This window comes from Polypterus senegalus, chromosome 1, assembly GCF_016835505.1.
Source record: "Polypterus senegalus isolate Bchr_013 chromosome 1, ASM1683550v1, whole genome shotgun sequence".
NCBI classification, from domain to species: Eukaryota; Metazoa; Chordata; class Cladistia; order Polypteriformes; family Polypteridae; genus Polypterus; species Polypterus senegalus.
In genome coordinates, this window is record NC_053154.1 from 144,755,335 (window position 1) to 144,769,423 (window position 14,089).

Consider the following 14,089-nt stretch of genomic DNA (forward strand, 5'->3'; position numbering starts at 1 on the left):
CCCCACACTCACCTGACCACAATCCAATAGGACACCTCTGGGACATTATGTTTTGGTCCATCCCATGCCACCAGGTTGCACCTCAGACTGTCCAGGAGCTCAGTGATGCCCTGGACCAGATCTGGGAGGAGATCCCCCAGGACATCATCCATCGTCTCATTAGGATCATGCCCCAACATTGTCAGGCATGCATACAAGCATGTGGGGGCCATACAAACTACTGAGTATGATTTTGATTTTTGCTGCAATGAAATTTCGGCAAAATTAACTAACCTGCCGCATAATTTTTTCACTTTGATTTTCGGGGTGTATTTGAATTCAGTCCTCTGTAGGTTGATAATTTTCATTTCCATCAAACGATGTGGCATCCTTTCGTTCCTAACACATTACCAGTCCATATCAGTACAGATATCCAGCATTACTTTTTGTCCCATTGAGATCTGATGTGTTTTCAAAGTTTTCCTTTAATTTTTTGAGCAGTTTATAATCTATTCTATTAAAATGGGAAAACAGGAGTGTCTGTAAAGTTTTCTTAGCACATTTGCTTCACTGATTCAGCTCTTTGGGTTTGAGTCCCAAGCCTGTCTGTTGCCCATGTGTTATTTGCATGTTCTCAATGTATCTCTCTGGGTTTTCCTCTGAAATGCAGGTATGCTAGGTTGACTGGTATTGCCAAATAGGCCCTATGGGCTTTTGTATATGGGTTAGCCCTGTGACAGCCTTATGCCCAATACTGTTTGGGATTGCCTCTTTCCAACGCCCTGCCCCATACCTGAACTGGAAGAAGTATCTTTAAATATGTCATGTTACATAATGTGTGAAACCATACAACTAAAGCACAACTGTATTACTGAAACAAAATCTATACTTGCCTTTGGAATGTTTGGATTTTCCCCACAAGCTTATGGCAACCTACACTTTGACTTATAATTCAAAAAGGTTAGTCATTTAAAATGAAATTGGAAACAAATGCAGTAATGCATGACATAACGGATGATTAGGATGCAAGGTTAGTTGGGAGCATGAAGCAAGAAGCATTCTTGGGAAGAAAGTTTTTTTTTAAGATTGTTCGAGAATGTATGCCAAATTAATTTTGTAAAATTATTTAAAGTTCTTTTGCTATCGCTGACTATTCAAAGAAGGCACATCCAAACACTTCATTGGGTCTTTCCATTTATTATTGTGGCCAAAAACACAATAAAAAGGTGAATGGAAACTTCACGTATTTCAGGGACAAAACCGTGGAATCTTTCAGTATAATCCGAGTACTGTATTTGTTGTTTGTATATTCCCTGTATAATAATTGCGAATCAGCGTCTTACCCTTAAAAATATTCCACATGGATTCAATTATTGGGAGAAAATATTGCACATTCGTATGGCTTCCGCTTTCACTTTGCACATTTCCTGACGCAACAGCTTGCAATCGACACTTACGCAGACGGCACTTGAGGAAAGAGGTTTAGCTTCAACACAGTTTTATACTTTTTGCGATTTAAGTGTCTATTTTCTGACGGACTGTCAACTGGAATTGTTGCCTGCATAGTGCTAACTTAATTGTCGACTTTTCCACCAGCGAAGTTACATTCCTTTTTTGCCGTTTAATTTAAACTAAAGCGCCGATATCCAGAGTACCCGCTTGAACATAGATACAAATTCTTGACTGCTTTTGTTGTCTATTATTTCTTCAAACTTGTTCAAATAGATTTATAAAACGAAGGAGGAAAGATAAAAGCGACAGCGAAGGTAAGTGTTACAAGCTGTGTTATATTGTTAAAAGCGTTCTACTGTTTCCGCAAATAAACGTCAACATCTTTAGAACCTTGATTACAGATTTGTTTTAGCTGTTTTTCTTGTCAACTTGTCATCAGCTCAGTGTCGGCGCCATTATTACGTATAGTTTTGTAGCACGGCGTGCTGCGTGACAAAGTAATGACCAATTGGAAACGAGATAGGGCAGGGCTAACAAGCTACCCGGAAGAGAGACAACAGCAGGAATCGTCCTGTAGATATTGTATTTCAGAAGGAATCAGTTGTGGTAAGAGTTGAGCAGTTTTGTGCTACTCATTTTAGCTATGTGTTAGTTAAATTTATTTATGAAGACCACTGATGCAAATCTGCAGTGATAAAACTCTCAATATGCCAAATAAATTTGACAGCTATAACTATGTGCATTTTTTAATAGATATGAACAGATGTGCAGAGTGAGGCTCTCACACCAGTGAAATACACCCCGTTAAGTGTACCCCTTTCACGTGTAGCTGTCATTCCAATAGGAAAACATTTAAATTGTGTGTGTGAGGAAATGAAACCGACAAGGGTAAATAACATTTATATTTCCATTGTTCATCTTTATGGGCTTTTAGTCATCCTCTGGAACGTTTGATTGTTACGCACAATCCCTATCATAACGATATTTGTGTACACTGCTCAATAGATGGAGACGGGCAGTGTGACTACGAAGTGGGTTTGATTAGAATGTTTTTAAACTTAGATTTGGTTAGGTTTTGTACTTCCGAGTAACGTATTTAGTCGGTTTCATATGGAAATGTAAACATTTATGTAAATTTTACAGTTTATGGTAAACTTAAATTGCTGTGTTAAATGTAAACGAAGCCGTAATACCAAAAATGTAGTCATTTAATAATGAATCTGCGTATCGGGATACTGTTGCCCAAATCTTACTGATTTTTTTTTCAGTTTAATGTACTGTAAGTTACTTAACCTCAGATGATTATAATTGACGCAGTACAGTACCTCTAAATTCACATTCCTCAAATCACTGTAAGGTTGAACCTGAATGATACAGAGTGTGAAAATAATAAGATTTCAATTTCAAAATCAGAGTTGTACAAAGTACTCAGAAATGATACTTGGCAAAAAAGTAAAATATCTTCTTCAAATATTTTACTTTCACTGAAATAAAAGTATTTCAGTTAAAAATACCTGAGTAAGTAAAAAAGTATTTTAACAAGTACTCAAGTACCAAAAGTAAAAGTACATTTTATAATAATGAAATGGCACAAGGCTTTGTCTAGAGAAACAATACATTTATTTTTAAACAACACTTAAACAATATTTTTGCTACAGAAATTCACTACAGGATGAGTCATGCAAATGCAAACATGCCTTTGATCAGTACATAACTGTAGACAGAATCACAGTCATGACCAGGGGCCTCATGTATAAATGGTGTGTACGCACAGAAATATTGCGTAAGAAATTTTCCACGTTCAAATCGCGATGTATAAAACCTAAACTTGGCGTGAAGCCATGCACTTTTCCATGGTACCTCATACCCTGTTGTACACAAGTTCTCCAGTCGGTTTTGCAGACTGGTGGCACCCAGCGTCAAAGCAGTGCTACTGTTCCTGTGTGGTTTATCTTTCTTTTTCAGATCCACTTTCCTGACGCAGCTTTATAAATACACTGAAATTAACTGCATATTGTTTATTAGTTTAAGGCATCTGACTGTAATTAACCTGTAACAGTATAAGGGTCCATGGAATGGCCAAACTATTCCAAATACCATAGCTGCTTTAGTGTTGTTACTGTCACTGCACCTTCTTTTTGTTCTTTTAGCAGCTCCCATTACGAGTTGCTACAGCAGATCATCTTTTTCCATTTTACTCTCACTGCACCACTCGGAACAGCTGATCGGAAAGAGAATTATCGGTATACAGCATCAAGCACACGCTGCCTCAGCCATGCTTCCTATTTGAACTGCGTCTCACACGGCAAACGCTTCAAAACCTTTCCTGTACGGACCTCGCGGTTCAGAAACAGTTTCATCCCAAGAGCTCTAAACGTACTCCATCAGTCCATCAAGCGTACCTTGTAGAACTCTTTGTACTTATAAGTACAATTCCCTCATTGTAAACTTGCACTTCAGTTATAATATTACACAATCTGAGCCACTTTATAAAGTGCGTATTTACATATGATAACAATATCATTTTAAAGATGAAATGCAGCAAAACATGTTTATTGTATTATACAGTTAAAACTTTAACTTCATTTAAATAATCTATATTGTTAATAATTAAAGGACACAGTGTCACTACGCTAGCAAGGATCTGGTGCTCTGTTCACGGATTGTTCCTGCCTTGCACTGTATGCTTCACTGGGACTGGCGTGAAGGATAGAATAATTAAACATGTACTACGAAGATATTTCAGTGTTCCTTAAAAGTTTTGAAGAATCGGCGTTATAAGCTTACAGATGGCTTAATGTCTATTACAGATCTGATTGTGCAGTGATTGGGTATTAGGAGAAAGAAAAGGAAGGACAGGAATTGGGGGTTAGTACGTTTGAAAGGTACAGTACTGCTGCAATAAATGATTTCATCGAAGGTCACGCAAAATCACTGCACCACCGTGTTCCCATGTTTAATAACATGCTTTAACTCCTGTCATCAGGAAAATTATATCAAGTATACATCTCAGTATTTTAATTATTCAGAGAGCTGCAATATTACTGTGTGCCTTTTTTTTTTTCTCTGTACCCTAATAAACTTTCATATGACACTCAGACAGTGGGCTACGACTCGCCTTTTCATGGCGACTTTGATATCTGACAACTTCTTTTTTTATTTCGGGCACTGTGTGACTTTGTGAACTTGAGCCTTCGAGTTTCTCCGACACCCTATGTCACTCGATCAACTTCCTTTTGTTGTTTGTACCATTGTTTAAACCAACAAATAGTACGTTTTTTCTTGCCTCCACTTGGTATTCGCTGAAATTGTTCTATTTTCCCCGTGCTTTTCTCATTGTCTTTTCACAGAATGCTTAGCTTAAGGGCTATTTATATTGATTTACATATTCAAAGAGGCGTAATTCTGGGAGGAGTTGGGGCGAGACAGCAGGTGCGTGTGTGAGCGTTACTTTTCACGCTGATCGGGATTTATGTAGCAGAAGAACCTGTAAGTTTGTGAGTGCACAGATTTATACATCTGGATTTTTTTGTGCGTAAACACATTTTGGCTTTTGTGCTTACGTCATTTTATAGTGTGAATTCTATGCACGCCGTTATGCATGAGGCCCCTGAAGTGTTGGTTTTGACTTGCATTGCAGCAGTAGATGAATCACCCCTTTCTCCAGACAGAAGAACAATACAAATAAAAAAGTTAAGTGAACATCTCACAACCTTATCATATGAATAGATCACAATCTAAAAACATTTAAAATCAACACAGATTATTATGCTTCTCTGAAGTCAATGTGTATTTTAGAAGGGCAATTATTACAGTACCAGTAACGGGAATACACTTGACTTGAGCTTTCATAGTTTTCATACTCTTTCTCTGTACGTTTAGCATTTGTTCGTTCAGAGGTTGATGCGCTTGCTGCTTCATGAGCAGCTGTTCTTTTCTCCACCCTAGCGGCCCGCTTCTTCTCTTCTTTCGTCGGCAGCTTTTTGCTTTAGAAGTGATTATATCAGTGTTTGTGTTGCAATTGCTTAGTATGTTAGCTTAGCTTAATTTTTCACTTAAGCTGGCACTTAAGTCTCTAATCTGCCTCAAGAATGATTTAAGATATGAAGAGATAGGAGAAGTGACGGCGAAGTTGGTAGGGATGAGAATGGTACCCATATTTATGCGCCGCACGACCACCCGCTGGCTGCTACTGAGAGTCGATTCTACAATGAAATAAAATAAAAATAAAAAGAGGAATAACCTTGGAGGTCAATCATCACCCCAAAAGTGGATAGTAGACGTCACGTAGTATATGTGTACCAAATTTCAGTTCAATAGGTGAAACGGTTTGCGAGCCACAGGTGATTTAAAATTCTGGACAGCCACATGATAACGTATTGTATAAGAAGGTAATACTAATGCAACAATTTCAGAATTATTGTTTATCTTTAACAATAATTCTCTTAAGAAAGCTGTGGTTTTCTTTTCTCAGTTTGGTTTACCAATTTAATTTTTAAATTACCCACACCCACTTGAGCACTCACATAAACTACAGAATTAACCACAATTCAACTCAAGGTATATTATTAACTATCCAACATAACCAGATACATATCAGTCATCTCATAATGTGTATTCATAGTCTAATGCTCTGTAATTGACAAAATTGCACACAAAATTGGAATATTAACTTAATAAGTTATCAGTACACTTATTAGCACTCAAATTATAAAGGACTGTTAATCTATGCATTCTGCAGTCTAGGCACCGGGACAATCCTTTGACACCTCTCAGGCCACAATATCTTGATTGAACCCAGAGTCTGTATTCTCCAGCTAATCATCAACATTTACAGCCAGGCTCACTCCAACTTTTCAGTAATTAGGCTTGTAAGAATCCACAGCAATATCTTGTGCATACAAAATATAAATAGATATACTGTATTTGTCCCAAATGGGAAATTCTCATGGATATTTTTAAGACAGTATATTGTGATAATAACTTGTAATCTTAAATATTACTTGAGCCCATAAAATTTTGTTTGCACAAGAGTTAAAAGACACTGCTTTTAGAGATTTCAGGGGCGCCATATCAGATAGCTTAAGAAGAGGAAAAAATGCTTACCTGAACATGCTTCTCTAAATTTGAAGGCAAATTCTTGAAAACAAAGTGTTCTTTAGCTCCTGGCAGAAACAGAAGACACTTCATTATAGATGATTTCACCTTTGCATTTTCCATATCTGAACATAGTACTCAGATATGACCATGGGTAAAGTGCACATTCTGTTTCCTTTGTGACTTTTTAAAAAATATTTTCATTTTCTTTCACCAAAATGAAAGAATTCTTTCACCAAAATTGTCATATTATAAACTTTTTTTCTGAAAAGCATAGATTTGGAACAAATACAATTTTAAGGAAATTACATCTTGCCTGAAGAAGGGGCTTGGGTTGCCTCAAAAGCTTGCATATTGTAATCTTTTTAGTTATCCAATAAAAGGTGTCATTTTGCTTGACTTTTCACTACAAGGAAAAAAAAGAAAGAAAAAAGATGGATCTGTGATGGGATTGCAACACACTTCCCAGTTATTTCTACTTTTAAAGGTTAAATGTTTTGATAATTAGTGCAATTATATTGAACACTTAATATTAAATCAAATAATTCTTTCTGTGAATTTTCTCTAAAATGTAATAAAACACATCCCACAAAAAGAACATTCTCTGATGGACTTTCTTGATAATGCATGTGATGTTTTTGTCCCACTTTAGGCATTGTGACAGCACTGTGCCCAGAAATACACCCGTACGTGAATCTGCCATTGAGTCATTGATAACGCAATGTTGGAAGAAGCTACAGTTAGCCAACAAAATATTTACTATCAGTTGGCAAGTTTAAATTTCCTTGCTCGTAATAGGCTGAAAGCAAAAAATTGTTTTGCATATACCAGAGTTTATCATACATTTTAACCAGAGGTGTACTTGCTTAAATGCATTTTCTAGCTATTTGCTCTTTACTTGAGTAATTTTCATTTAGGGCTGCTTTCACTTTTACTACACTACATTTTTAGGTTAGATAGCCAATGCCATCTTCTGCTTTCAATCTTTGTAAAGTTGATTTTTTTAATAAGTGGTGTTTTTGCCTTTCATATAAACAAGCTGATAATGGAAATTAGCTTTTAAAAATATTAATAGCGAAGGAGTACTTGAAACAAAAACACAAATTTTAGGAGGATATTAATTCCTACTGTATGAACAATGCCTGAAGGAAAAAGGCTAAGAGCTGACCATCTATTGACATCTTATTTAGTACTTTCCATCAACTGTCAAAGCTGTGTTTTAAAAGATATTTAAACTTTCTTGTAACTGTAATTCCCAGGTATGCCATTGCACATAGCAGTCATGGGTGAATTTATATACCTTTCTTATGTAGACTACTGGATTACGTCAGATTGAGCTCACAGTGAACCTTATTTTTCTGTGAAGTGCTGTATTTTCAATGGTTGCATTAGCTGTTTTTTTACCCCCGTGTGTATATTTTAAAGAGCACTAAAAAAGTCATAAGCACTTCATGCTTTTCAGGTGCACTATGACCAAAAGTGCAAAAACGCTGATAAGAAACAGGTAGATTGTATAAGGGAACAATGTTTTTACATGAACAGCTTAATTGTTAATTTAACATTGGTGTTCTTGCTGTGTGCAAAAAAACAAAGTACTCATTAACCTGCCCAATGTACAGGCAGTGGTTCATATTTGTTGGCTATCTACTCTCACATATTCACTTCACAGTGATTGCTTCCTGCATCATAATCCCACTAGACACAGTCCTAGAAAAAAAGTAACTGTGATATTTTAAACCTACTTTTTTCATTCTCATACTGTTTTGGGGGATCACTACAAACTGGTAGTAGCAAATATTTCACTGAATGCTTTGATGGCTTTCCTTTTATATTCCAGTAAGTGTTTCATTTTCAGTCAACTACAAATTACATCAGAATTACCAGTATTATGATTTTGAACATAATTATTTATTTGTGTATTGTAAGACACTCAACAAGTTAGAGCAGGCTGCAGCCAGTCTATTCATTTGAAAATTGTTGACAAATGCAACTTGATAGCAACGCATCATGCGGTATTTTGCATATCCAAGTACTGTAGAAATATGGCCAAAAACTGCTTTAATGAGACACAAAAAGACAGAAGTACTAATAAACAGTATAATATTAAAACTTTCACTTAAGTTTGTTGTGTATATCACCATCTTGTATTAGTATCATGATCTGAATTCAACTCAGACTTGACAGACCAGTTCCAGTTGAAAATTCCAAATTCCAGTATAAAAACAATAAAATAGACACTGTTTTAGTTAGTGTATTCACTGCATTTTGCTCTGGAGTACAGCAGTTTTTCAGCTGTAAATGGCAAAAACATGCCAGATGCCTAGCTTTTGCCGTTTTCGCCGGCACTGCATACCAAGATATATGTGGGTATGAGTAAGGATCCAGCAATGGTGGGACTGTGGCAGTTATCACAGCTGTTACTCTCCTCCATTTTTGTTTTGCCGCAGTTCTGGTGCTGGCTGATGATGACAGCACTCAGCCCATGGGTGTAGGGAAGAAAACTCATTAATTCCGATCTGGCTATTCTCATTCATATCACATGGTCGTGAATTGGATATGTATCACCTCATCCTGGTAATGTGAATGTAGTTTTGTATATACTGTATCATCTGGTAAGCATTAATTGCAGAAAGAACAAGGTAACATTTGCAAATATTTAGATAATCCGCACGCTCCTCCAGTTTACTGCAAAAAATGTATAACCTGTGGATTAAATTCAGAAAAATGTGCTACTTCTGTTCCTTAACACATTTGGTACTAATACATCGTTTAAAGTGCACATTGATGTACAGGACCATTTTGAGTGCGAACTGTGCATGCACTAGAAAATTGATTATTTAGAAGTTGGACATTTCAAATTAACCACATAATATACTGTAAATATTACCATTTAATTTTGACTAAATAAATTAAATAGCAAATGTGATTTATTAAATATCAGATGTGTTGCTTTTTTATATAAAACAAATTATAGCTTAAGAAATCTTTTAAAGTATCCTCATGGAACTTCATATTTGTATTGCTGTATTCCATGTGACAAAAAACTGGGAAATGAAAGATTACTGTTTGCAGGGTCTCTTATGAATGAAAAGCTATTATCCATGTTTAACATCTCCTCCATATGTAATTAAAAAGAATCTCCTCTGTGTAAATTAATTACAGTTTTTATCATGCCATAGCCTTGTCCTTTGTTGTTAGTCAGGTAATTAGATAGACGACTCAGAGCTCATGTATCAGATAGTGAACCGAGTGACCTAGTCTCCTATGTACAGAATATTCAAGAATGCTGCTAGAATTTAGATTAGGTAGTTTGTATTAATTACCCTTGTTTCAATGGATTCTTGTGTCCATTAAAATTCATAACGGACAAGTCCTGTGCAACTACTGTATATAAACCAGAGAATAAAAATTTCCCAAAGCTAAAATTAAGTGATGGCTACTTCTGTTTATTTTTAATATAATAAATGTCACTCGTGTTTTCCTTACAAACAATATTTCAACTATTCTTTCTCATGTAAACATCTATAATTTTTTTATGATATCCTTTGCAGATATTGACACTTTTGTGTACACATTACTAAGCTTAATCAATGGTCAAGAACATTTTATTCCCATCTGAACTGCTTCTGACATACTGTTGTTTTGGTGATTTTTGAAGAAACACATCTTCACAAATTATTCTGGAACTTATGTAGCCTGTGCTGGCCACCTGGTTACCTATAGCTGTACTGAACCTCTCATCAGTTACCCAGCTGTAATTTTCTTGTACTACTTATTTTCCCAAAGCCTTGGCACTACTTGTAGTAGTAAGCTGTTTGTGTTCTATTTTACTTTTTGCTATTTTTTCTGTAAGCTGTAATGCTAATGACTTCAATTTATTCTGTATATACTGAGCTTTACTAAATTGGATTGGAAATGAGTATCAGTCAAAGACATAAAAAATAATTTGTTTCCTCAGTTATTTACAAATCTTAGAAGGCAAATTTAAAGGAGAACATGTTATATATTGTTCCACCTTTAATGTGTGACTATTCCCATCTCCTGTGTACTAAAGTTTGGCTACATTTTTCTTCTCCATGACTCTCACTTGGTTACATAACCTTTTTCATATTTTGACTTTGCGTCATCTTCTACTCTACTATCTGCCCTTGTACATTTAAATATTTTTTTTCAAATTGCAGAGGTATTTGTGTTTACTTTTTCTTCTGGTGTTCTCAGCATTTAGTTTGAGAAACAGCTTATACTATGTCTAGCACTCTAACATAAGATAAAAAAGATAAATAAATGCTTTCATTTTACATATGGCTGTTGATCAGTGGTCTGATGACTTCTGATGATATAGTATAGTATATATTTCTGCATTATTTAAAAGGTAACAGAGATTAAAAAGAAATTTAAGCATAATATTGTCACCTGTCTCCATATTCCTAAGGCTGTTCATAACGTGACAGCCTGGTCCCAGGTGTTTCTTAATTTGTGCAGTGCTAATTGCTATTTATGGTGCTTTTATACTCCTATTTCAGTTTTTTATTTATTTTATTATCACTGTTTCACATTGCACAGGACACCAGTTTCTGTCAGCTGATTAATTTTCACCATTTTTACTATGTTTTATCATGGATCAATGTGTTCAAATAGCAAAGCACAGTGTTTATAATTTTTCTTCTGCCTGGTACAAGCTATGCTCTCATTTTCTGCAAAAAGAGAGAATTACACAAAGTAAAAGTAATCCATTTCAAAAAGTAAAATGAAGTTTAAAAAAGTTGCATTTTAAGCAGTACTGTTTCCAGCACAGGCTTGTCTCGTATCAGTTTAACTGGCAGAAGAATTTACAGTGCTAGGCAACTAGGTTTGTAGGTGTAAAATTCTGTTTACTGATGTTTTCTAATATTTAAAGTGCAATATTTTTCTCAGAAATCTTTTATCAATCGTAATTTATCCATTATTCAGTGTAAACATAGCCTTTATACAAACAAAAAACACATTTTTATAATGTGTTTAAACATATTATGATGATGAAGGTAACTACAGTAATTTTGTTTGGGGAGAGAGTTAGTGTAACATTAACATTACTGCCCAAAGTTCCCTGAGTTGATCTTGTTTTGGGATGTCTTTCTTTGAATTGTCTCCCATAACCCATTTTGATTTCCTTTTGGTGACTTAAATCTAAAGAAATGTGCTTAGCTTACCTGCCATCTGTAACTAACCTCTGAATGTGAATGTTTTTGTGAGTTTGTTTTGCAGTGACACTAGCAATAAACAACCATCCCTTCAAGAACTTGTACGGTCTTTGACCCTACAAAACCATGAATTAGATATGATGTAGCCAGAAAATGGATAAACAGGCTGTTGATGTTGTTTCTCCAATGTGTATTTCATCTCTCAGCCAAATTTATATTTCTTAAAGACTGGGCTTAACACTAAAAAAGCAACTGATTAATATTAAGTTTTTACTTAAACATGGACTGTTGTGACAGGAAGGCTCTGAAACTTAATGAGGTCTTTGAACTCTGTCAGACCTCATGTCTAGAGTGAAGTGGAACAAAATCAGTTTTCCCTTTCAATTTATGCTGGCATCTTATTTCCCTGAGTGAAATGGTGTATTCTGAAGTGTCTCCCCCCAAAAAAAAACACATATGCATACCAAATGTCCAACAAATAATAAAACGTAATTGTATTGATCAGGGTTTTTAAGACATTTAGGCCCTAAATGTTACAAATGCCGTTCTTTTTTTTTGCTCAAAAACAAACACATATGATTTGTTCATGCTTTGAGTGTGAGCTGATGTGAGCAATACACAGCTGTATGCGTATAATGCATATAATCATTTTAACTTGCAGCTCATTTTTGGAAGAGTAAGTTAAAAATGGTAGTGAAATTAATCACTTTCAATACAGTACCATACATAGCCCTAGTATAGGAAAAAAGCTTTATCCTCTGATAGACTTGGTTACTTGGGTGGATGTTCACCTTTCCATCTGTTTTCTAACCAGCAGTGACTAGAGTACAGTGGTGGTGTACTGAGCTGCTCCATATTTTCATTCCAAAATAAAATGTAGTTAGATTTTCAATACTACTTCATTGTGATGGTTTGAAACATGGGACAGGCCACTCTAATAATACAATATGCAGTGTGTTAATGGAAATGTCTGTGAGATGAGCAGCTAGCAGTGGCTGCCAAAACAGCACACTATTGCTGAAAACAAATTACCAAGCACTGTATTTTGTAGATTGTTGGGTTTTTGAAGCTAATGCAGTTCATTTGTATAACAGGTAAAAGCACATAAAACACATACTTGCACATACTTAAATGGTATGAGAGCGAATGGAATGCTGTCCCTAGTTACAAGTGATTATTGCAGCTTAGATCAATCAAGTACAGTGGCTAAATCTGGACAGCTAACAGGCACGAGGAATAACAGTCAGATAGGTTATGTGTGGTACCTTGAGAAAAAGAAAATGAAGGTAGTTTTACTGGAGTTTTGAAAGAATGGATTAATTCTCAATTGACAAGTCTGAATTTGCAGCAGTAACCTTACAATTTAAACAAATGTAAAAAAGTACATTTGTGACATTTAATGCATTGAATTTGCTTTGTTCATTAAATATTAACAGATCTTTCACAACAGAAAAGTCATAAAATTGACAAAGTAATTTTCTGAAAAGCTTCATTTGAAAAATGTTTTGTTAAAAAACACCTTTTCAAAAGTCTGTGTAAATGTAAATATCTACAGTGTAGAATGGTTTTGGTCTTCAGTAATTCATGTGCCTCTTGTATAATAACGTTTGTTTTTTCTTTATTGTTTTAGTATTGGTTTCAAGCAGTACTTCTTTTAGAGTTGCAAGACAGAAAATATAACTGAATACCTTTACTATGTGCACATGATAAGATACAGTAAATGGGATAATCTAATGATTATATAATTCCTCATCAATCCAACACTAATACATTCTCATTTGTTGTTGCACCATAGAAATTCCCCACCTCCTGACACAAATAAATGTCAGCTTTTGACCCAGTACTTTCCCTGTTTTCAAGTTTAGTGTACTTTTTCTGTTTTTTTTTAAACTGTTATTATTTGGTGTTATGGCTTTGTAAACATGTCTCTGTATGAAGGATCATTGCTATTGGCAGGGAAAATCAGGATACGTCTAATGAGATCTACATTAGCTTTTCTAAACCATTGAATATCTGTACCATTAAATTGATTTTTTCCTAGAAAAACAGATAAAGCCCTTTAATGCCGATACAAATTAAATTTGTTAAACAAAAGAGAAAGGAGTCAAGATTGTCTTGATATATGTCAATCCACCCAAGCCCAAATATGCAAAGACTTTATCATAGTTATCTGAAGAACTGAAAAAACCATTTTAATGGAGAACAGAAATCCAGAAGCTACAGTCATATAAGTATGAGTTTTATTGATGCCTGCTACATTTTACCATGGCATTTTTAAACAAGATATTTTTAAAAGGCATTCAGAAAAAAATGTCAAAGAAGGCTTTTCAGTTGAGTCCATCACGCTTATTTTGTTAAATATTAGGTACGTTTGTCCCAAT

General features: G+C 35.1%; 1 protein-coding gene across 2 annotated transcripts in view; it reads left to right on the forward strand.

Annotated features, from left to right (window-relative positions):
* The first annotated feature begins 1,239 nt into the window (after positions 1-1,239).
* Positions 1,240-14,089, forward strand: part of rhbdd1 (rhomboid domain containing 1) — a 144,100-nt gene continuing 131,250 nt past the window's right edge. The window contains exon 1 of one of the 2 annotated variants that reach the window (XM_039759739.1): positions 1,240-1,745. The gene's annotated coding sequence lies outside the window, so the exon portion shown is untranslated. Of the gene's footprint in view, positions 1,746-1,941; positions 2,038-14,089 lie in introns of those variants that run through there. The other variant, XM_039759747.1, reaches the window with a different exon arrangement.